Genomic DNA, 26,132 nt, shown 5'->3' on the forward strand with positions numbered 1-26,132 from the left:
TGCACTGAAAAAAGGTGAATCAGCAGAATGTCTGCTGAAAAAGAGATTTCTGTTGAAAACACCTGAAAAATCTGGGATTTGTGCTGAAAAGGGGTGAAAAAACTCACAATTCTGCTGAAACGGGGTGAAGAAGAGGTGTTTGGCTGTTGAGAAGAGTTAAATAAGTTGAACTGACAAATGCGATGATATGGCACAAATACTATGATTGGGTACAAATAGTATAATTTGGCACAAGTACTATGATTTAGTACAAATACTATGATTTGGCAGAAATAGTATGACTTGGCAATAATACTGAATTTTAGCACAACTACTGAGATTTGATTGAAATACTATGATTTAGAAAAGATGTTATAACTTTGTACAAATACACTGTTTTGGCACAAATAATATGATTTGGTTCAGATGCTATGATTTGAAACAAATACTATGATTTGGGAGAAATACTATTATTTAGTTGAAATACTATGATTTTCCAGAAATACTATGCCTTAGTAGTAATACTATAACATAACAGATATATGATGATTTTGCAGACATTCTGGTTTTACATAAATACTATAATGTGGCAGAAATACTATGTTTTAGCACAAATACTATGATTTGCTATAAATACTATGATTTGGCACATATACTGTATTCAGCAGATATACTATAACAAAATAGAGAGTCTACGACTTAGTAATAATACTATAACATAATAGATATACTATGATTTTGCAGACAGTCTATGTTTTTGCACAACTAGCACAATGTGGCAGAAATACTATGATTTGGCACAAGTACTATGATTTAGTAGAAATACTCTTTTGGCACAAATACTATGTTTCAGTACAAATACTATGATTTGGCAATAATACTGCGTTTCAGCACAGCTACTGAGATTTGATTGAAATACTATGATTTAAAAGAAATACTATGATTTCGTACAAATACTATGTTTTGGTTCGAATACTATGATTTGCAAAAAATAGTATGATTTGCACAAGTACCATGATTTAGTACAAATACTACGAATTGGCAGAAATACTATGCCTTAGTAGTAATACTATAACATAACAGATATACTGTGATTTTGCAGACATAGTATGTTTTTGCACAAATACTGCGATTTTGCTTAAATACTATGAAATTGCAGTAATACTTTGATTTTGAAGGAATACTATATATAGGTAGAAATACTATGCCTTAGTAGTAATACTATAATATAACAGATATACTGTGATTTTGCAGACATATAATTTTTTTGCACAAATACTACGATTTTGCTCAAATACTATGAAATTGCAGTAATACTATGATTTTGAAGGAATACTATGATTAGGTAGAAATACTATGCCTTAGTAGTAATACTATAACATAATAGCTATACTATGATTTTGCAGACATATAATTTTTTTGCACAAATACTACGATTTTGCTCAAATACTATGAAATTGCAGTAATACTATGATTTTGAAGGAATACTATGATTAGGTAGAAATACTATGCCTTAGTAGTAATACTATAACATAATAGCTATACTATGATTTTGCAGACATAGAATTTTTTTGCACAAATACTACGATGTTGCTCAAATACTATGAAATTGCAGTAATACTATGATTTTGAAGGAATACTATGATTAGGTAGAAATACTATGCCTTAGTAGTAGTACAATAACATAAGACATATACTGTGATTTAGCAGACATAGTATGTTTTTGCACAAATACTACGATTTTGCTCAAATACTCCGAAATTGCAGTGATACTATGATTTTGAAGGAATACTACAATTTGGCAGAAATACTATGTTTGGGCACAAATACTATGATTTGCTATAAATACTATGATTTGGCACAAATACTATGAGTTAGCAGAAATACTATGTTTTAACATAAATAATATCTTTTCACAGAAATTTCTGCTAAAAGGTACTATTTCTGCTTTTTAGCAGAAATACTGTAATTTTGCATAAATACTATGATTTGGGATAAATACTATGATTTGGCAGATATATTGTATTCAGCAAATATACTATAACATAACAGACATTTCTCCACTTAGTAGTAATACTATAACATGAAATAAATATTATGGTTTTGCCCCAAAACCATGATTTGGCACAAACAACATGATTTTTCAAAAATACTATGATTTAGCAGAAATACTATGATTGAGCAGAAGTACTAAGATGTAGTAGAAGTACTTTGATTTAGCACAAATACTATTATGGAGGAGTAATACTTTAACATGGGAGAGATATTGATACACACACACACATACACAGAGAGCAAAGTGTACAGGGGCTGTTAAGAGTCTGGGCTTGGTATATCTAGGTCAGTTAAATTAGCTGCACCTGCTGTAATCAGCACTTACACACAGACACAGAGAGAGCTATGGGTTTCCTTCAGCGTATTTCTCACATTCAGGATTCCCCTCGAACAAATGGCCATAATTTCCTAACCGTAGGGGCTAGAATGCTCATTCTGACACCGTTTTGTTCAGAAGAGATGGGGGAATCTGCAGGTCTTCTTAATTCAGAGATAAAATCTAAATTGTTGAAGATATATGACTCGTAATACACTGTAACTGAGTAGAGGCGAAGCAAAACTGCCTTGACCTGCCCTCAAACAACGTTTTGTAACTCTAAACACATATACTGTGATTTAACAGACAATATGTTTTTGCAAAAATAATACGATTTCGCTCAAATACTATAAAATTGCAGTGATACTATTATTTTGAAGGAATACTATGATTTGGTAGAAATACTATGCCTTAGTAGTAATACTATAACAAAACAGATATACTGTGATTCTGCAGACATAGTATGTTTTTGCACAAATACTACGATTTTCCTCAAATACTATGAAATTGCAGTAATACTATGATTTTGAAGGAATACTATTATGTGGTTGAAATACTATGCCTTAGTAGTAATACTATAACATAACAGATATACTGTGATTCTGCAGACATAGTATGTTTTTGGACAAATACTACGACTTTGCTCAAATACTATGAAACTCCAGTAATACTATCATGTCGAAGGAATACTATGATGTGGTAGAAATACTATGCCTTAGTAGTAATACTATAATATAACAGATATACTGTGATTTTGCAGACATAGTATGTTTTTGCACAAATACTACGATTTTCCTCAAATACTATGAAATTGCAGTAATACTATGATTTTGAAGGAATACTATGATGTGGTAGAAATACTATGCCTTAGTAGTAATACTATAACATAAAAGATATACTGTGATTCTGCAGACATAATATGTTTTTACACAAATACTACGACTCTGCTCAAATACTATGAAATTGCAGTAATACTATGATTTTGAAGGAATACTATGATGTGGTAGAAATACTATGCCTTAGTAGTAATACTATAACATAACAGTTATACTGATTTTGCAGACACAGCATGTTTTTGCACAAATACTACGATTTTGCTCAAATACTATGAAACTACAGTAACACTATCATGTTGAAGGAATACTATGATTTGGTAGAAATACTATGCCTTAGTAGTAATACTATAATATAACAGATATACTGAGATTTAGCAGACATAGTATGTTTTTGCACAAATACTACAATTTGGCAAGAGATACTATGCTTGGGCACAAATACTATGATTTGCTATAAATACTATGATTTGGCACATATACTATAATCAGCAGATATACTATAACATAACAGAAATTTTAATTGGGCACAAATAACATGATTTGGCAAAAAAATACCATGATTTGGCACAAATACAATGATATGGCAGAAATACTATGATTGGGTACAAATACTATGATTTGGCACAAGTACTATGACTTAGTAGAAATACTATGATTTGGCAGAAATACTATGTTTTAACATAAATAATATCTTTTGACAGAAATTTCTGCTAAAAGGTACTATTTCTGCTTTTTAGCAGAAATACTGTAATTTTGCACAAATACTATGATTTGGGATAAATACTATGATTTGGCAGATGTACTATATTCAGCACATATACTATAACATAACAGAAATACCTCCACCTACTAGTAATACTATAACATATCAGAAATGTCATGATTTGACACAAAAACCATGATTTGGCACAAATGCCATGAATTGGCAAAAATACTATGATTACCCAGAATTACTATGATTGAGCAGAAGTACTAAGATGTAGTAGAAGTACTTTGATTTAGCAGAAATACTATTATGGAGGAGTAATACTTTAACATGGGAGAAATATTGATACACACACACATACACAGAGCCTAAAGGGAACAGTGGCTGTTAAGAGTCTGGGCTTGGTATATCTAGGTCAGTTAAATTGGCTGCACCTGCTGTAATCAGCCCTTACACACACAGACACAGAGAGAAGTATGAGTCTTCTTCAGTGTATTTCTCACATTCACGACTCCCCTCGAACAAATGGCCATAATTTCCTAACCGTAGGGGCTAGAATGCTCATTCTGACACCGTTTTGTTCAGAAGAGATGGGGGAATCTGCAGGTCTTCATAATTCAGAGATAAAATATAAATTATTGAAGATATATGACTTGTAATACACTGTAACTGAGTAGAGGCAAAGCAAAACTGCCTTGACTTGCCCTCAAACAACGTTTTGTAACTCTAAATCTATATGGAGCATCAAAATCATTCTTTCACCGTAAGAAACAGCAGGCTTTGGTGAACAGTCATGGAAATTTTCAGGTCTCTGTGGAAATCCATCAAAAAGATATGATGAGAGAAAAAAGTGCCTCATTTCCAGAGTTTGAAATCTGAACAGATCTGAGCGAATGACGAATTTCCTACCCTCAAACAAGTGTAACTCATCTCAGAACGGTAATAGGTGAGAAAAAACTTCTAGAATTGTGAGCATCAGGAGTGTCTGAAGATATATTTGCACAAGCCTCATGTCTCAACTTTGTTTCGTTAAGGAGATATGATGATTTGAAAATGCCTCTCATTAGAGAATTCCAGCGCTGATTTTGAAGAAACTCTCCATTGAGTTTCTATGGAGAGTTTTGAGACTTTGTGTTGCTCTGAGGAGATTTGCAAAAAATCTGTAAGTCCCACAACAATGATAGTGACATTTTCTGAAAGCCAGCAAAAACACCTACGTTTTGATGTATAATTTGTGGGGCTTGAGTGGAAATTGAGCGAGTAGCAAGAAGTTGTTCAGACATGAAGAGAAAATTCAGAAAGGACAAGTGCACACTCTGAGTTAATTGCATAGCAACCATAACAACGCATGTATTTTCTGAAAAATCACAATTTTGCAACTCAAAACTTAAAGAGGTATAAAATTAAAACGGTAGAAGATCTGAAAAAGCTGAATCAGACAGGAATAGCCCAATAATTTGAGAACATTTTAAAGTTTGAATGGAGTTTCTAGGTGAAAGTATGACAAAGTAGTTAAGTTTCAAAAACAAGCAAGTTTTAGCAGAATTCCTGAAGATTTCCATTCATTTCAATGGGACAAATTAAAGGAAAAAAGTGTAATATTTTAAAAAGTATAACAGTAATAAACACCAAAAGTCATAGCCTACGTCAGCAGAAAGAGCAGAACAGTATAGAGTTTGAACGGTGAAAATCGGCTGAAAACTGAAGCAGTAGTTAAGCGGCAAAAAACGTACGGAAGCAACCAGAATAAAGTATAATAAAGAATAAAGAGAAACAGGAACTCAATAGTGTGGAAGCCCTTTTAGGGCATCCACACAATAACTAGAAAGTGCATTTTCTGAAGAAACTGCAGTGTGAATGCTTGAATCTGAATGTATGCACTGAAATGAATTAATTGCTGAATTTTAAGTTAAAAATGTTGAATGAGATGAAAAATACAGAAATTTGCACCTGAAAACAAAAAAGCTGAACTGCTAAAAGCTGACAACCACAGAGAAGAAGTTGGAAAAGAGCTGAAAATGTTTTAAATGTAAATTAGAACAACATAAGAAATGACAAAAGACTATTTAGAGTCAGAAAACATCTGAATGAATATTAAAAGTTCATATTCTTTGAATCACTGAATGACTAAAATGTGATCCCTCCACTTGGATCCACACAGTTTTAAGGGTTTACATCTCTGAGCTTTGAAAGACACTGTGTTGGAAAGAGAAGAACGATGGCGACGTTTTGAGGGTAAAATGATGGCTGTAGAGCAAACACTGTGGACACAGCAGCAGTTGAAAGAGAAGTGTTTAAGATGAATCTTGGCAGAGTGAGAGACAGAGCTCATTAGGCAGGCAGGTGTGAGCCTGGTTGCTATAGTGACTGCACCCACTGGCTCCATACACACGCGCACAGACATGCACCTCACTTTTGCTGCTTAAAATGAATAGAAAAGTCAGGTCGAAACAAATCGCTCCCAAATGAAAAGTACAGGTCCTATTGACAAAATTCTTTCACCGTGAGCGACAGCAATGTCCAGTCTACCTAATTCTCAGTTTTCATGCTTGTGGAGTTTATTATATGGACGTGGTGACAGTGTAAAGACAGCCTGTACTTCTGGTTTTCAAACGAACCTTCTGAGCCATTTTAACATTAGAGTCTATGGAGGAGTTGGAGGGAGGAGGCTGTGCATTGGTGACATTTATGAAAGAACCATAACACCTAGTACAATAGTAAACACATTGGATGAAAGAGGACAGCGATGGCTACGTTTTGAGGGTAAAATCATACCTGTAGACCAAACACCGTGGACACAGCAGCAGTTTTAAAAAATATTTTAAGATTTATTTTTTTGCTCCTCTCACTCTAGCAGTTCAGCTGTCTCACTCTAGCCCCAACATTCCGTCCCATACACACCCATTATAAACTCTGAAACGGCTGAAAAAACATCATGAAACTTAAACTGGAACTGAAGAAAAAGTATAATAGATATTGAAAAGATAAATACAAGTTGAATAGTTGAATGTCTTGTCTTCGTTTTAAAGTTTGAATGGTGGCTCTATGTCAATGTATGTGGAAGTAGATACAGTTTAAAGAGGAGTAAGTTGAATGAGGATTTGAAGGGTCTCCCCATTGAAATACATGGGAAATTTTTGTTGAAAAAAGTTGAATAAAATTAAAAATATAAATGTTAAAAATGAGAAAAATAGAAGCACACCATTCCAAAAGAAGAGGAATCTAACGGTGTTTGAATGGTTTTTCTAAGTTGAACGGTTTTGAAGGAGATAGTCGGCGAAAAACGTACGGAATAGGAAATAATAATAATAAAGATTAGAAGAACAATACTGTGAATGCTTTTACAAGCATTCACACTAATAATAAAGATTACAACAACAATACTGTGAATGCTTTTAAAGCATTCACACTAACTAGAAAGTGCATTTTCTGAAGAAACTGCAGTGTGAATGCTTGAATCTGAATGTATGCACTGAAATGAATTAATTGCTGAATTTAAGTTAGAAATTTTGAATGAGATGAAAAATACAGAAATTTGCACCGGAAAACAAAAGTGCTGAACTGCTAAAAGCTGAAATCCACACAGAAGAAGTTGGAAAAGAGCTGACAATGTTTTAAATGTAAATTAGAAAAACCTAAGTAATGAGAAAAGAAAATTTAGAGTCAGAAAACATCTGAATGAATATTAAAAGTTCATATTCTTTGAATCACTGAATGACTGAAATGTGATCCCTCCACTTGGATCCACACAGTTTAAAAAGTTTATATTTCTGAGCTTTGAAAGACATGCTGTTGGAAAGAGAACATCGATGGCGACGTTTTGAGGGTAAAATGATGGCTGTAGGGCAAACACTGTGGACACAGCAGCAGTTGAAAGAGAAGTGTTTAAAATGAATCTTGGCACAGTGAGAGAGAGCGCTCGTTAAGCAGGCAGGTGTGAGCCTGGTTGCTATAGTGACTGCACCCAATGGCCCCATACACACGCAGACATGCACCTCACTTTTGCTGCTTAAAATGAACAGAAAAGTCAGGCCCAAACAAATCGCTCCCAAATGAAAAGTATAAGTCGTATTCACAAAATTCTTTCACCGTGAGCGGCAGCAATGTCCAGTCTACCTAATTCTCAGTTTTCATGCCTGTGGAGTTTATTATATGGACGTGGTGACAGTGTAAAGACAGCCTGCCCTTCTGATTTTCAAAGGAACTTTCTGAGCCATTTTAACATTGGAGTCTATGGAGGAGTTGGAGGGAGGAGGCTGTGATTTGGTGACATTTATGAAAGAACCATAACACCTAGCACAATAGTAAACACATTGGGTGAAAGAGGACAGCGATGGCTACGTTTTGAGGGTAAAATCATACCTGTAGAGCAAACGCTGCGGACACAGCAGCAGTTTTAAAAAAGATTTTAAGATTAATTTTTTTGCTCCTCTCACTCTAGCAGTTGAGCTGTCTCACTCTAGCCCCAACATTCCGTCCCATACACACCCATTATAAACGCTGAAACGGCTGAAAAAACATCATGAAACTTAAACTGGAACTGAAGAAAAAGTATAACAGATATTGAAAAGATAAATACAAGTTGAATAGTTGAATGTCTTGTCTTCGTTTTAAAGTTTGAATGGTGGCTCTATGTCAACGTATGTTGAAGTAGATACAGTTTGAAAATGAGTAAGTTGAATGAGGATTTGAAGGGTCTCCCCATTGAAATACATGGGAAATTTTTGTTGAAAAAAGTTGAATAAAATTAAAAATATAAATGTTAAAAATGAGAAAAATAGAAGCACACCATTCCAAAAGAAGAGGAATCTAACAGTGTTTGAATGGTTTTTCTAAGTTGAACGGTTTTGAAGGAGATAGTCGGCGAAAAACGTACGGAATAGGAAATAATAACTAGAAAAATTTGCATTTCCTGCGAAAATGCTGTGTGGATGCCTTGACGCTGAAGCTGTCTGCTGAAAAGCTGAAAAAGATGAAAAGTTGCAAAAAGTTGTTGTGGAGAGACGGACAATTCTGCTGAAATGAGCAGAAGCTGCTGAGAATTGTGCTGATAATAGGTGAAAAGGCTGAAAGTTTTGCAGAAAAGAGGTGGATCAGCAGAATTTCTGCAGAAAAGAGGCAAAGAAGCAGAAACTTGCGCTGAAAAGAGATGAATCAGCAGAGTTTCTGCTGAAAAGTTTTTTTTTCTGAAAACAGCCAAAAAAGCTGGAATTTGTGCTGAAAAGGGGTGAAAAAAATGAAAATTTTGCTGAAAAGGGGTGAAGAAGCTAAAGTATACCAAATCAAAGTATTTGTGCCAAAACATAGTGTTTCTGCCATATTGTGGTACTACTACATTACAACATGAATACGGATTAAAGATGAAAGAAACTGGCAACAAATTCCTCCACTACAAACCAGTCTGATACCACTTCTTTGCAGTGTTCACGTTTACTAAGGCACTACCCAAAAGGCGCCACAAGAGGGCACTCCAACACAAGAGATGACCTATGTACACTGATGCACTTAGTAACAGTCAGCCTCCTACTTAGCCATTACGTAATACGGCGATATTACAGTGTACAAATTCACATAAATTTGCAGGGGGAAAAAAACAAAGCAGGAACAAGCCCAAAACAATAAAATAACTGGGCTGCCATAGCTATTGCTAACTAAAACATACGCTAAAGGTAACTAAAACCAATACCAACCAATGTTTTTGCAGAAACACTGTAATTTCACTCAAATACTATGAAATAGCAGTAATACTATGATTTGGCAGAAATACTATGTCTTTGCAGAAACACTGTAATTTCACTCAAATAATATGAAATAGCAGTAATACTATGATTTGGCAGAAATACTATGTTTCAGTACAAATACTATGACAAAGCAGAAATACTATGACTTAGAAGTAATACTATAACAAAAGGGATTCCTCAAAATACTATGAAATTGCAGTAATTCTATGATTTGGCAGAAATACTGTACTTCGTACAAATACAATGCTTTGGTACAAATACAATGCTTTGGTACAAATACTATATTTTGATTTGAATACTATGATTTGGCACGAGTAGTATGATTTAGTACAAATACTACGAATTGGCAGAAATACTGTGACTTAGTAGTAATAATATAACATAACAGAGATACTATGATTTTGCAGACAGTCTATGTTTTTGCACAACTAGCACAATATGGCAGAAATACTGTGATTTGGCACAAGTACTATGATTTAGTCCAAATACTACGATTTGGCAATAATACTGGGTTTTAGCACAACTACTGAGATTTGGGTGAAATACTATGATTTAGAAGAAATACTATGACTTCGTACAAATACAATGTTTTGGTTCAAATAATATGATTTACAAAAAATACTATGATTTGGCACAAGTACCATGATTTAGTACAAATACTACAGTTTCGCTCAAATACTATGAAATTGCAGTGATACTATGATTTTGAAGGAATACTATGATTTGGTAGAAATACTATGCCTTAGTAGTAATACTATAACATAGCAGATATAATGTGATTTTGCAGACATAGTATGTTTTTGCACAAATACTACGATTTCGCTCAAATACTATGGAATTGCAGTAATACTATGATTTGGAATACTATGATTTGGTAGGAATACTATGCCTTAGTAGTAATACTATAACATAACAGATATACTATGATTTTGCAGAAATTCTATGTTTTTGCACAAATACTACAATTTGGCAGAAATACTATGTTTGGGCAGTAATACTATGATTTGCTATAAATACTATGATTTGGCACATATACTATAATCAGGAGATATACTATAACATAACAGAAATTCTACGACTTAGTAGTAACACTATAATATAACAGAAATTTTAACTGGACACAAATAACATGATTTGCCCTAAAACCATGATTTGGCAAAAAAATACCATGATTTGGCACAAATACGATGATATTGCAGAAATACTATGATTGGGTACAAATACTATGATTTGGCACAAGTACTATGAATAAGTACAAATACTATGATTTGGCAGAAATACTATGTTTTAACATAAATAATATCTTTTGACAGAAATTTCTGCTAAAAGGTACTATTTCTGCTTTTTAGCAGAAATACTGTAATTTTGCATAAACACTATGATTTGGGATAAATACTATGATTTGGCAGATATACTATATTCAGCAAATATACTATAACATAACAGACATTCCTCCACTTAGTAGTAATCTCATAACATAAAATAAATATTATGGTTCTGCCCCAAAACCATGATTTGGCACAAATACCATGATTTTTCAAAAATACTATGATTTAGCAGAAATACTATGATTGAGCAGAAGTACTAAGATGTAGTAGAAGTACTTTGATTTAGCACAAATACTATTATGGAGGAGTAATACTTTAACATGGGAGAAATATTGATACTCACACACACACACATACACAGAGAGCAAAGTGTACAGGGGCTGTTAAGAGTCTGTGCTTGGTATATCTAGGTCAGCTAAATTGGCTGCACCTGCTGTAATCAGCACTTACACACAGAGACACAGAGAGAGCTATGGGTTTTCTTCAGTGTATTTCTCACATTCAGGATTCCTCTAGAACAAATGGCCATAATTTGCTAACCGTAGGAGATAGAACGGTCATTCTGACACCGTTTTGTTCAGAAGAGATGGGGGAATCTGCAGGTCTTCATAATTCAGAGATAAAATATAAATTATTAAAGATATATGACTTGTAATACACTGCAACTGAGTAGAGGCAAAGCAAAACTGCCTTGACTTGCCCTCAAACAACGTTTTCTAACTCTAAATCTATATGGAGCATCAAAATCATTCTTTCACCGTAAGAAACAGCAGGCTTTGGTGAACAGTCATGGAAATTTTCAGGTCTCTGTTTAAATCCATCCAAAAGATATGACGAGAGAAAAAAGTGCCTCATTTCCAGAGTTTGAAATCTGAAGAAATCTGAGCGAGGGACAAATTTCCTATCCTCAAACAAGTGTAATTCATGGCCAAACGGTAATAGGTGAGGAAAAAATTCTTGAATTGTGAGCATCAGGGATGCCTGAAGATATATTGGCACAAGCGTCATGTCTCAACTTTGTTTCGTTAAGGAGATATGACGATTTGAAAATGCCTCTCATTAGAGAATTCAAGCGCTGATTTTGAAGAAAATCTCCATTGAGTTTCTATGGAGAGTTTTGAGACTTTATGTTACTCTGAGGAGATTTGCAAAAAGTCTATAAGTCCCACAACAATGATAGTGACATTTTCTGAATGCCAGCAAAAATACCTACGTTTTGATGTATAATTTGTGGGGGTTGAGTGGAAATTGAGCGAGTAGCAAGAAGTTGTTCAGACATGAAGAGAAAATTCAGAAAGGACGAGTGCACACTCTGAGTTAATTGCATAGCAACCATAACAACGCATGTATTTTCTGAAAAATCACAATTTTGCAACTGAAAACTTAAAGAGGTATAAAATTAAAAAGGTAGAAGATCTGAAAAAGCTGAATCAGACAGGAATAGCCCAATAGTCTGAGAACATTTTAAAGTTTGAATGGAGTTTCTAGGTGAAAGTATGACAAAGTAGTTAAGTTTCAAAAACAAGCAAGTTTTAGCAGAATTGTGGAAGTTTTCCATTCATTTCAATGGGACAAATTAAAGGAAAAAAGTGTAATATTTTAATAAGTATAAGAGTAATAAACACCAAAAGTCATAGCACACATTAGCAGAAAGAGCAGAACAGTTTAGAGTTTGAACTGAGAAAATCGGCTGAAAACTGAGGAAGTAGTTAAACGGCAAAAAACGTACGGAAGTCCTAAGAATAATAATAAAGAACTAGAAAAATTTGCATTTCCTGCGAAAATGCTGTGTGGATGCCTTAATGTTGAAGCTGTCTGCTGAAAAGCTGAAAAAGATGAAAAGTTGCAAAAAGTTGTATGGTGGTGAAAAAAAAATGTCACCCTGAGCAGGATTCGATCCTGGCCCTTCTGGTCTCAAGGCAGCCACTCATCTCACTGAGCCAAACTCATTCTGACAAATAATAGGTGGAGAGACTGACAATTTTGCTGAAATGAGCAGAAGCTGCTGAGAATTGTGCTGATAAGAGGTGAAAAGGCTGAAAATTTTCCAGAAAAGAGGTGAATCAGCAGAATTTCTGCTGAAAAGAGGTAAAGAAGCAAAAAGTTACGCTGAAAAGAGTTGAATCAGCAGAATTTCTGCTGAAAAGAGGTAAAGAAGCAAAAAGTTACGCTGAAAAGAGTTGAATCAGCAGAATTTCTGCTCAAAAGAGTTTTTTTCTGAAAAAAGCTGAGATTTGTGCTTATAAGAGGTGAAAAGGCTGAGAATTTTGCAGAAGAAGTGAATAAGCAGAATTTGGGCTGAAAAGAGGTGAAAATTCTGAATATTCTGCTGAAAAGAGTTGAATGAGCAGAAATTCTGCAGAAAAGATGGAAAGAAGCAGAACATTGCACTGAAAAGAGGTGAATGAGCAGAATTTCTGCTGAAGAGACTTTTTTTCTGAAAACAGCAGAAAAAAATGAAAATTTTGCTGAAAAGGGGTGGAAAAGCTGAAATTTGTGTTGAAAAGAGTTAAAAAAGTTTAACTGTTAACTGAAAGAAATGTTGCCATAAGCGGGATTTGAACCCGGGCCTCCCAGTCTGAGAACGGCTGCTCATCTCACTGAGCTAAAACACGGCTCAACCGGGCAAGGAAAACTAGTAACCCCACTGATAATGTGCAAAAATGGGCAAAAAATATTGCAAAAAAAATTCAATATCTCAAAAAGTATAGAAGTTATGAGCACCAAAAGTCATAGCAAACATTAGCAGAAAGAGCAGAATTTTTTAAAGTTTGAACTGAGAAAATCGGCTGAAAACTGAGGGAGTAGTTAAGCGGCAAAAAACGTACAGAAACCCCAAGAATAACTAGAAAAATTTGCATTTCCTGCGAAAATGCTGTGTGGATGCCTTGACGCTGAAGGTGTCTGCTGAAAAGCTGAAAAAGATGAAAAGTTGCAAAAAGTTGTTGTGGAGAGACGGACAATTCTGCTGAAATGAGCAGAAGCTGCTGACAATTGTGCTGATAACAGGTGAAAAGGCTGAAAGTTTTGCAGAAAAGAGGTGGATCCGCAGAATTTCTGCAGAAAAGACGCAAAGAAGCAGAAACTTGCGCTGAAAAGAGATGAATCAGCAGACTTTCTGCTGAAAAGAGTTTTTTTTTCTGAAAACCGCCAAAAAAGCTGGAATTTGTGCTGAAAAGGGGTGAAAAAAATGAAAATTTTGCTGAAAAGGGGTGAAGAAGCTAAAGTATACCAAATCAAAGTATTTGTGCCAAAACATAGTGTTTCTGCCATATTGTGGTACTACTACATTACAACATGAATACGGATTAAAGATGAAAGAAACTGGCAACAAATTCCTCCACTACAAACCAGTCTGATACCACTTCTTTGCAGTGTTCACGTTTACTAAGGCACTACCCAAAAGGCGCCACAAGAGGGCACTCCAACACAACAGATGACCTATGTACACTGATGCACTTAGTAACAGTCAGCCTCCTACTTAGCCACTACGTAATACAGCAATATTACAGTGTACAAATTCACATAAATTTGCAGGGGGAACAAACAAAGCAGGAACAAGCCCAAAACAATCAAATAACTGTGCTGCCATAGCTATCGCTAACTAGCACATACGCTAAAGGTAACTAAAACCAATACACACAAGTAGCAGGGTAAACATCTTAAGCATGGAACATTAACTCACGTTTATGTGACACACACCATCCCCAACAAATACAGGATGGGCTATTTGCTCCCCTTCCCAGCAGCTCTCTCCTCAATCGTTAGCCCAGGAACGAAGGAAGACCATCTAGCTCATGAATTCCCTCACTGCTCAGAGGCTGCTGGGTAATGTAGCTCACACTAACACAGGTTTTTCTACAAGCACAAATACTATAACATAGCAGAAATACTGTGATTTTGTTGAAATACTATGCTTTAGGACATATACTATGATTTGGCTCAAATACTATGATATAGCAGCAATACTATGTTTTGGTACAAATGCTGTGCGCTTAGGCACAAATATTATGATTTGGCAGACACTATGATTTAGCAGAGATAATATGATTTGGCAGAAATACTAAACTTTGGCACAAATACTATAATTGAGTGCAAGTACTTTAAGATAACAGAAATACTATGATTTAGCAGAAATACAATGTTTTTGCAGAAACACTGTAATTTCACTCAAAGACTTTGAAATAGCCGTAATACTATGATTTGGCAGAACATAACAGAAATTCTACGACTTAGTAGTAATACTATAACATAACAGAAATATTAATTGGGCACAAATACTATAATTTGGCACAAGTACCATGTTTTGGCAAAATCCCATAATTTGGCACAAATACTATGATTTGGCAGACACTATGATTTAGCAGATATAATATCATTTGGCAGAAATACTAAACTTTGGCACAAATACAATAATTGAGTACTTTAAGATGAGAGAAATACTATGATTTAGCAGAAATACAATGTTTTTGCAGAAACACTGTAATTTCACTCAAATACTATGAAATAGCAGTAATACTATGATTTGGCAGAAATACTATGTTTCAGTACAAATACTATGACAAAGCAGAAATACTATGACTTAGAAGTAATACTATAACAAAAGGGATTCCTCAAAATACTATGAAATTGCAGTAATTCTATGATTTGGCAGAAATACTGTACTTCGTACAAATACAATGCTTTGGTACAAATACTATATTTTGATTTCAATACTATGATTTGGCACGAGTAGTATGATTTAGTACAAATACTACGAATTGGCAGAAATACTGTGACTTAGTAGTAATACTATAACATAACAGATATACTATGATTTTGCAGACAGTCTATGTTTTTGCACAACTAGCACAATATGGCAGAAATACTATGTTTCAGTACAAATACTACGATTTGGCAATAATACTGGGTTTTAGCACAACTACTGAGATTTGGGTGAAATACTATGATTTAGCAGAAATACTATGACTTCGTACAAATACAATGTTTTGGTTCAAATAATATGATTTGCAAAAAATACTATGATTTGGTACAAGTACCATGATTTAGTACAAATACTACAATTTCGCTCAAATACTATGAAATTGCAGTGATACTATGATTTTGAAGGAATACTATGATTTGGTAGGAATACTATGCCTTAGTAGTAATACTATAACATAGCAGATATACTATGATTTTGCAGAAATTCTATGTTTTTGCACAAATACTACAACAACTACTACTACAAATACTACAAGAAACACTATGTTTGGGCAGTAATACTATTATTTGCTATAAATACTATTATTTGGCGCATATACTATAATCAGCAGATATACTATAACATAACAGAAATTCTACGACTTAGTAGTAACACTATAATATAACAGAAATTTTAACTGGGCACAAATAACATGATTTGGCACAAATTTGGCAAAAAGATACCATGATTTGGCACAAATACGATCATATTGCAGAAATACTATGATTGGGTACAAATACTATGTTTTAGCACAAAAAATATGTTTTGGCTCAAAAACTTTTATTTTGCAGTTATACTATGATTTGGAAGAAAAACTATGCTTTAGAACAAATACCATGATTTGGCAGAAATACTATGAGCAGTAATAATATAACATAGCAGAAATACTATTATTTGGGTGAATGCTATTGTTTGACACAAACACTATGATTTAGCACTGTACAGAATGGTGTACGTCAGTTTAATGCTGGGTGGTGCTGCAATAGTAGCTATCCTCGGTCAGAAGGAGAGGCTGGCATCCAGGGATTAGATTTCCACAGGTGGAGTTTATTGGCAGTCAGATGGATGTTACAGGGAGATATGGCATACAGTAGGAGGATGTGGAGGGGTGATATGGTGTGGTTTCTATGATTAAGAACAGGGTATACATTACAACATGAATACGGATTAAAGATTAAAGAAACTGGCAACAAATTCCTCCACTACAAACCAGTCTGATACCACTTCTTGCAGTGTTCACATTTACTAAGGCACTACCCAAAAGGCGTCACAAGAGGGCACTCCAACACAAGAGATGACCTATGTACACTGATGCACTTAGTAACAGTCAACCTCCTACTTTGCCACTACGTAATACAGCGATATTACAGTATACAAATTCACATAAATATGATTTGGCAGAAATACTAAACTTTGGCACAAATACTATAATTGAGTACAAGTACTCTAAGATAACAGAAATACTATGATTTAGCAGAAATACAATGTTTTTGCAGAAACACTGTAATTTCACTCAAATACTATGAGATAGCAGTAATACTATGATTTGGCAGAAATGCTACGTTTTAGTACAAATACTATGACAAAGCAGAAATACTATGACTTAGAAGTAATACTATAACAAAAGGGAATCCTCAAAATACTATGAAATTGCAGTAATTCTATGATTTGGCAGAAATACGGTACTTCATACAAATACAATGCTTTGGTACAAATACTATATTTTGGTTTGAATACTATGATTTGCAACAAATACTATGATTTGGCACGAGTAGTATGATTTAGTACAAATACTACGAATTGGCAGAAATACTGTGACTTAGTAGTAATACTATAACATAACAGATATACTGTTATGTTGCAGACAGTCTATGTTTTTGCACAAATACCACAATATGGCAGAAATACTATGTTTTAGCACAAATACTATGATTTGGTATAAATACTATGTATTGGCACATATACCTTATTCAGCAGATATACTATAACATAACAGAAATTCTACGACATAGTAGTAATACTATAACATAACAGAAATATTAATTGGGCACAAATACTATAATTTGGCACAAGTACCATGTTTTGGCAAAATCCCATAATTTGGCACAAATACTATGATATGGCAGAAATAGTATGATTGGGTACAAATACTATGATTGGGCAGAAATACTATGATTGGGTACAAATACTATGATTTAGCAGAAATACTATGTTTTAACATAAATAATATCTTTTGACAGAAATTTCTGCTAAAAGGTACTATTTCTGCTTTTTAGCAGAAATACTGCAATTTTGTATAAATACTATGATTTGGGATAAATACTATGATTTGGCAGATATACTGTATTCAGCAAATATGCTATAACATAACAGACATTCCTCCACTTAGTAGTAATACTATAACATAAAATAAATATTATGGTTTTGCCCCAAAACCATGATTTGGCACAAACACCATGAATTTTCAAAAATACTATGATTTAGCAGAAATACTATGATTGAGCAGAAGTACTAAGATGTAGTAGAAGTACTTTGATTTAGCACAAATACTATTATGGAGGAGTAATACTTTAACATGGGAGAATTATTGAGACACAGACACACATACACAGAGAGCAAAGTGTACAGTGGCTGTTAAGAGTCTGTGCTTGGTATATCTAGGTCAGCTAAATTGGCTGCACCTGCTGTAATCAGACCTTACACACACAGACACAGAGAGAGCTATGGCTTTTCTTCAGTGTATTTCTCACATTCAGGATTCCCCTTGAACAAATGGCCATAATTTCCTAACCGTAGGAGCTAGAACGGTCATTCTGACACCGTTTTGTTCAGAAGAGATGGGGGAATCTGCAGGTCTTCATAAATCAGAGATAAAATATAAATTATTGAAGATATATGACTTGTAATACACTGTAACTGAGTAGAGGCGAAGCAAAACTGCCTTGACTTGCCCTCAAACAACGTTTTGTAACTCTGAATCTTTATGGAGCATCAAAATCATTCTTTCACCGTAAGAAACAGCACGCTTTGGTGAACAGTCATGGAAATTTTCAGGTCTCTGTGGAAATCCATCAAAAAGATCTGACGAGAGAAAAAAGTGCCTCATTTCCAGAGTCTGAAATCTGAAGAAATCTGAGCGAGGGACAAATTTCCTATCCTCAAACAAGTATAATTCATGGCCAAACGGTAATAGCTGAGAAAAAACTTCTTGAATTGTGAGCATCAGGAGTGTCTGAAGATATATTGGCACAAGCCTCATGTCTCAACTTTGTTTCGTTAAGGAGATATGACGATTTGAAAATGCTTCTCATTAGAGAAATCCAGCGCTGATTTTGAAGAAACTCTCCATTGAGTTTCTATGGAGAGTTTTCAGACTTTGTGTTACTCTGAGGAGATTTGCAAAAAATCTATAAGTCCCACAAGAATGATAGTGACATTTTCTGAAAGCCAGCAAAAATACCTACGTTTTGATGTATAATTTGTGGGAGTTGAGTGGAAATTGAGCGAGTAGCAAGAAGTTGTTCAGACATGAAGAGAAAATTCAGAATAGATGAGTGTACACTCTGAGTTAATTGCATAGCAACCATAACAACGCATGTATTTTCTGAAAAATCACAATTTTGCAACTCAAAACTTAAAGAGGTATAAGATTAAAACGGTAGAAGATCTGAAAAAGCTGAATCAGACAGGAATAGCCCAATAATCTGAGAACATTTTAAAGTTTGAATGGAGTTTCTAGGTGAAAGTATGACAAAGTAGTTAAGTTTCAAAAACAAGCAAGTTTTAGCAGAATTGTGGAAGTTTTCCATTCATTTCAATGGGACAAATTAAAGGAAAAAAGTGTAATATTTTAAAAAGTATAACAGTAATAAACACCAAAAGTCATTGCCGGAAAGAGCAGAAAGAGCAGAACAGTATAGAGTTTGAACTGAGAAAATCGGCTGAAAACTGAGGAAGTAGTTAAGTGCCAAAAAGTGTACGGAAGCAACTAGAAGAATAATAATAATAAAGAATAAAGAGAAACAGGAACTCAATAGTGTGGAAGCCCTTTAAGGGCATCCACACAATAAAGAACTAGAAAAATTTGCATTTCCTGCGAAAATGCTGTGTGGATGCCTTAACGCTGAAGCTGTCTGCTGAAAAGCTGAAAAAGATGAAAAGTTGCAAAAAGTTGCATGGTGGTGAAAAAAAAACATGTCGCCCTGAGCAGGATTTGAACCTGGCCCTGCTGGTCTCAAGGCAGCTGCTCATGTCACTGAGCTAAACTCTCTCCCTCAAAAAAGAGGAGGAGAGACAGACAATTCTGCTCAAATGAGCAGAAGCTGCTGAGAATTGTGCTGATAAGAGGTGAAAAGGCTGAAAATTTTGCAGAAAAGAGGTGAATCAGCAGAATTTCAGCTGAAAAGAGGTAAAGAAGCAGAACGTTGCGCTGAAAAGAGATGAATCAGCAGAATTTCTGCTCAAAAGAGGCAGAACAACCTGGTTCTGCTCAAATTCACCAATCAGAGGTACAGCTTCTGTCTGCTTCATCAGGCTGTTTACTTGTATGTATTTCTGCCATGTGGTGTTGACAAGAATCTGAGGTCCATATTAGAAAAGCTGCTAAAATCATAAAACTTTGCAGAATTGTAATAAATTAGCAATATAAATTACAGGTCAGTGATAGTGTATAAATTTGTAGTGAAAAAAAAAACATGGACCAAGGTGGGATTGAACCCACGACCTTTGAGCTGCAGAGCCGTGTCATTACTGATTGCGCCACCTGGAAAGGGGGCGGCGGTCTGAAAGACAGATACTTGGGCAGTCAGAAATAGATCGCGGTGAGAGGCGAAAAACGCCGTTTTTTGGAGTTACAAAACGTCGTGTAACTCAAAAACTAGGAGGGCTAGCAGCATAATTCTTGTACTGGGTGAATCAGCGGACTTTAGTGTATTTTGACTGCGATTTTCATAGCTCGTTCTACCTCCGTCGCGGAGATATGACGAGAGAAGAAACGGCTTCATTTCCAGAGTTTGAAGACTGAGAGAAGGACAGATTTCCACCCCTCAAACAAACGTAATTCATTGCTCAGCGGTAAGATAATTGTAAAAACTGCTTCCACTGTGAGTGTCAGCAGTGTCTGAAGATATATTGGCACAAGCCTCATGTCCTAACTTTGCTTTGTTAAAGAGATATGGCGATTTTAAAATGCCTCCCGTTACAGAATTTCAGCTCTGAATTTCAAAACCTCCCCATAGACTTTGAATGGGGAGTATTGAGACCTTGTGTCACTCCGAGGCAAATTGCAAAAAAACGGTAAATCTCACAATAAAGATAGTGACATTGTCTGAAAGCCAGCAAAAATACCTACGTTTTGATGTATAATTTGTGGGGGTTGAGTGGAAATTGAGTCAGTAGCAAGAAGTTGTTTAGACATGAAGAGAAAATTCAGAACGGACCAGCACTCACTCTGACTTAATTGCATAGCAACCATAGCAACGCATGTATTTTCTGAAAAATCACAATTTTGCAACTGAAAACTTAAAGAGGTATAAAATTAAAACGGTAGAAGATCTGAAAAAGCTGAATCATTCAGGAATAGCCCAATAGTCTGAGAACATTTTAAAGTTTGAATGGAGTTTCTAGGTGAAAGTATGACAAAGTAGTTAAGTTTCAAAAACAAGCAAGTTTTAGCAGAATTGTGGAAGTTTCCCATTCATTTCAATGGGACAAATTAAAGGAAAAAAGTGTAATATTTTAAAAAGTATAACAGTAATAAACACCAAAAGTCATAGCCGGCATTAGCAGAAAGAGCAGAACAGTTTAGAGTTTGAACGGAGAAAATCGGCTGAAAACTGAGGGAGTAGATAAGTGCCAAAAAGTGTACGGAAGCAACTAGGGGAATAATAATAAAGAAGAAAGAGAAACAGGAAAACAATAGTGTGGAAGCCCTTGAGGGCATCCACACAATAAAGAGAAACAGGAAAACAATAGTGTGGATGCCTTAAAGCATCCACACAATAAAGAATAAAGAGAAACAGGAACTCAATAGTGTGGATGCCTCCAGCATCCACACAATAATAATAATAAAGAATAAAGAGAAACAGGAACTCAATAGTGTGGATGCCTCCAGCATCCACACAATAATAATATAATAATAAATCCGACGAATAGTAATATGTGTGCCTCTTGGCATAGGCACACATAACAAGCTGTGACTGTAGTGATCAGTGTGCTTCAGCAAAATTCTCCCTCTGTTAACATTCATGATATGGTAAATGGCCTGTATTTGTATAGCACTTTACTTAGTCCGTAATTACATTCAGTAATTCACCCTTTCACCCATTCACACACACTGGTGATGGCAAGCTGCATTGTAGCCACTGCTGCCCTGGGGCGCACTGACAGAGGCGAGGCTGCCGGACACTGGCGCCACCGGGCCCTCTGACCACCACCAGTAGGCAACGGGTGAAGTGTCTTGCCCAAGGACACAACGACCGAGACTGTCAGAGCCGGGGCTCGAACCAGCAACCTTCCGATTACAAGACGAACTCCCAACTCTTGAGCCACGATCGCCCGCGACTGCTGTGTTCACTCTAATAACCACACAGGTTTGCAGATGTTTTGTTTTTTTAAGCTCAGTCGGTTGATTTTTCCCACAGCCCTCAAACTTTGGATGTGTTTCGTTGGTTTTTAAGTTTTCTAGATGTCTGTGTCATCAGGTTTATTCTACACAGTGGCAAGAAAAGCTAGAAGCTGGCACAGTGTTAGGTTTTAATTTTAATCAATTGAAAAATACATATATAGTTAAATGAAAAAAGACTTAATTCCTTCTTTATTAAAAGGTAACATTTATCCTATTCTGATCAATCGTAACAGTCAATTTAACCAGAACAATTTAAAATCTTCTCTGGTGAACGACCTCTGAACCATGAAGAAACTTCACTTCCCACTGCTGTGGATGCTGTGTGTCCTGTAACACTGCGTGACATTTGTTTACTGTGAGTCTGGAGTTTGGGTCATAGTGAAGCTGGTTGTGTTGTTTATGAGATATTCTCAGCTGAAGCATCAGTGGGAATTAAAAAAACAAAAAGAAACAAACGTATTTGCGCACTGTGCTAGTAAAAGGTTATAATAAAGATGACCTCACATTTTCTCTTAAAAGCGGAAAAAACAACTAGCGAGTAAACGGAGTCAGAGCTGAAAACCTATATTTTTTCTTTATTCACATGTGTGCAATAATTAGAAGCAGTTATATCAATGCCTGAAGACCGCAGGTACACCGCCTGTCTAAACTGGGGCACGAAAACCTCGTTCAGTCGTGGTCATGTTACCTGGTATTTTGAGGCAAGTTTCGGAGCAGTGTTTTTAAACATCTGTGCTTCACAAGCTCGACTCCGTGCCGAAAAACATTTGTTTCAAGCTTCCCATCCCCAGTAAACAGGTGTGCTTAAGGGTTGTAGCTGCAGAAGCCTCCTATTGGCCAGTTTGCTTGCAAATTCACTCCGTTTGATCGGTATGTAACTAATCTTTTTACTGTAAATGCTAATTCTACGGTGCATTACAAGAAGTCTGGGCCTGAGTGGGTGGTTTGAAAGCTTTACAGCAGAACCGCTCCTGCCTCTCTGTGCTGCTGCTTTGCATTTTTGCCTTCTCATTTGATGTGTCTGCAACACTCTTGTTCAGGTTTTTAGCAAAGCCTTTGAGCCCCATGTGAAATATACGGATGCATCACAATGTACTGAATTACCAAATTAGAGCAGTGGTATGTATAATAATTTAGAATAATATTATGAAATTATTAATTTGTTTTGTGTTTGTACATTTGGTTTCTGAATGTTTGATATGTAGATTTGCTTCTGTGTTACATCGAGTTGGTGATTTTTCTGTACATGTCCTCATCTGGCATCCCATTCCCCCTCTGGTAAGATACAGCTGTGAATTTACATGTACAATTGATTAATTGATTCTTTTCATGTGATATTTTAAATAGCTCTCAATAAACTGTTGTTTTACACTGAACCACATCTCTGTCTCAAGTATAGTGGACCTGGGATCCTTCTTGATAATTATTATAGTTTCTAACTAAATATTCGGTGAAATTCCCAGGATTGTGTTGTCAGATTTTCCCTGTGATTGTAAAAACTTTTGAGTTCCTGTGCCACCATTCTAGTGTGACATGTGTGACATCACTGGTTCCTTGCGCTCTTCCTCATTATTCTCACCTCCTTGTGCACCTCCTAATGTAATGTTTCTCCATAGTTCATGGCAACAAACTGTCCATCTGTTCTGTCCACTCTCCTGCCACCAATTAGATGGCATGTCCTGTTTAAACTACTGATTAACATACATAGACAATTTGAAGGTTTTATTCATGTTTTTCTGTTTGTTTGAAAAGCAAACTCCTGTCGTTACTTTGTTCTTCTCACTGCAGCGTTTCACCTTCCTCTGCCTCACACTGCTGTCTGACTGCATTCAGCTGACAGTGAGATGAAGCAGAAAAGAAGCAGTTGATATTTGGACAGCACACATGATGGAAAGGAGGATTTCAGTTGATGTGCACATGAATGATTTGTGTTTCCTCTGCAGGTGAAGGTAGAAAGTGTGTTTGAGCTGATGTGGATGTGAAGTCAGCAGCATGGGTCAGTGTGTGGGAAGACAGCAAGCTCAGAGGTGAGCTGAGCATCTCTAACTGTGCGTGACTCTTCTCCATGTCACAGCTCAGCATTCACATCACAGCTCCATCATTGTTAACAGGAACCAACCTGGACATCCAGATAGACATAGAGTGAGGGTTCAACCTGTACCTGACTATGAGGCCTTCATCATTATGAAGTACTGGGTGATGTATTCTGTTTCTTAATGTTGTATCTGACCCAGTCTTTTTTTCTCTGAATAAATTAGGAGAAGGTGTTTCTGTAATGATTATTAATTATTATATTAGTTATTATATAACTATTGTATTTTAGAGGATAGACTCTTGTCAGTGATATGAATTTTTTGGTTTAATTTGGTCCACCAACTCTTCCCTTAGATGTAAATTTTCAAATAAATTTTACAAAAATATGCATTTAAATAAGGGTTTTATTTCTTTCTTGTACCTTTGATTTCAGCGACCCTCAGGTTGTACCGACAATCTAAAAAGAAAAAAAAGATAATGTGTGTGCAAATGTTGTTGGTGACTCAGTGTTTGTGAAAAATCCTCCATCATGTTTAATGTCAGCTCAGCTCTTTTTCACACACATTTCTATGTTCATATGTGAAGCGGTGTGTGTTGGAGTGTTTCCACAAACACAGCAGTCAGAGTGTAAAGAGTCAGGTGTTCCAGGTGTTGCTGGATGGAGGAGGGAAACATTATTGTGATTGTGATGGCATATGAACGGTGTGTTGTCCTGTTGCAATATTTGACTTTATACTTGGGATTTAACAGGAAGCTACTAAAGAATATGGGAGAAATATGCTCTGTCCTGTTAGTCCCTGTCAGTACTCTTTCTGCTGCATTTCGGATCAACTGAAGGTTTTTCACTGAGTTTTTAGGACATCCTGATAATAAGGAATGACAGCAGTCCAGGCTAGAAGTAGTTTCATAGCTTCACCCTGAGATGAGATGTTTCTAATTATAGTAATATTAAATATTAATGAAATGACAGGAAGCAGTCCCACATATTTGTTTAATACGCACACTGAAGGATACCTCATACTCTAAGATTCCTCACAGTGTTACTAACGTAATGCCATCCAGAGCAAGCAACTCATTAGACACCATGTTAAGATTAAGATTTTATTTTAGGCCCAAGTATGAAAAATCACATTTTATATTCTGAATTTAGAGAACATTTAGGAGAAGGAAATTAAATTAAATTCAGTTATTTGTCTTTAAGACATGCCTACAGTTTAACTAATGGATTTGTGTATAACTGGGCACCAATGGAAATGCAATGCAGTGTTTTCTAATAATATATGAGATCAGGGAAGCATGTATGATGTAAAAAGTATTCTAGTCTGTGTTAGTACTTTGTAATGATCAGGGATGTCAGCTGTTTTACTTTGTTGTAAAGATTATTTATTGTGTTTATTTTTACCAGGGGGGGCGGAACCAGAGATTCAACATATGAATCAATTGACACAAGGTAATTAAAACCAATGCGAAATGAAATGAGAACAAAATGTTTTTTCCAGACTGTTGTTAGTCCAAGTTTAAAATCTCCTCACATTTCATCTATAACACCACTAATGTGATGAACCACCACTGCTGTGCCACCAGCAAACTTCAGCAGCAGGATGATGTCTGTCAGCAGTGAGATACACACAAGCAGATTCACTATGTTTGAAAATGATCAATCCAAATAATATGAAAGCTACAAATGTGCTCTAAGTGCGACATGCCAAAGCTATAGCATCAACATAAAATAATAAGTAATGTAACACATTAAATAACCATGAGAGTA

Source organism: Oreochromis niloticus, linkage group LG23 (assembly GCF_001858045.2).
Source record: "Oreochromis niloticus isolate F11D_XX linkage group LG23, O_niloticus_UMD_NMBU, whole genome shotgun sequence".
Lineage (NCBI taxonomy): Eukaryota > Metazoa > Chordata > Actinopteri > Cichliformes > Cichlidae > Oreochromis > Oreochromis niloticus.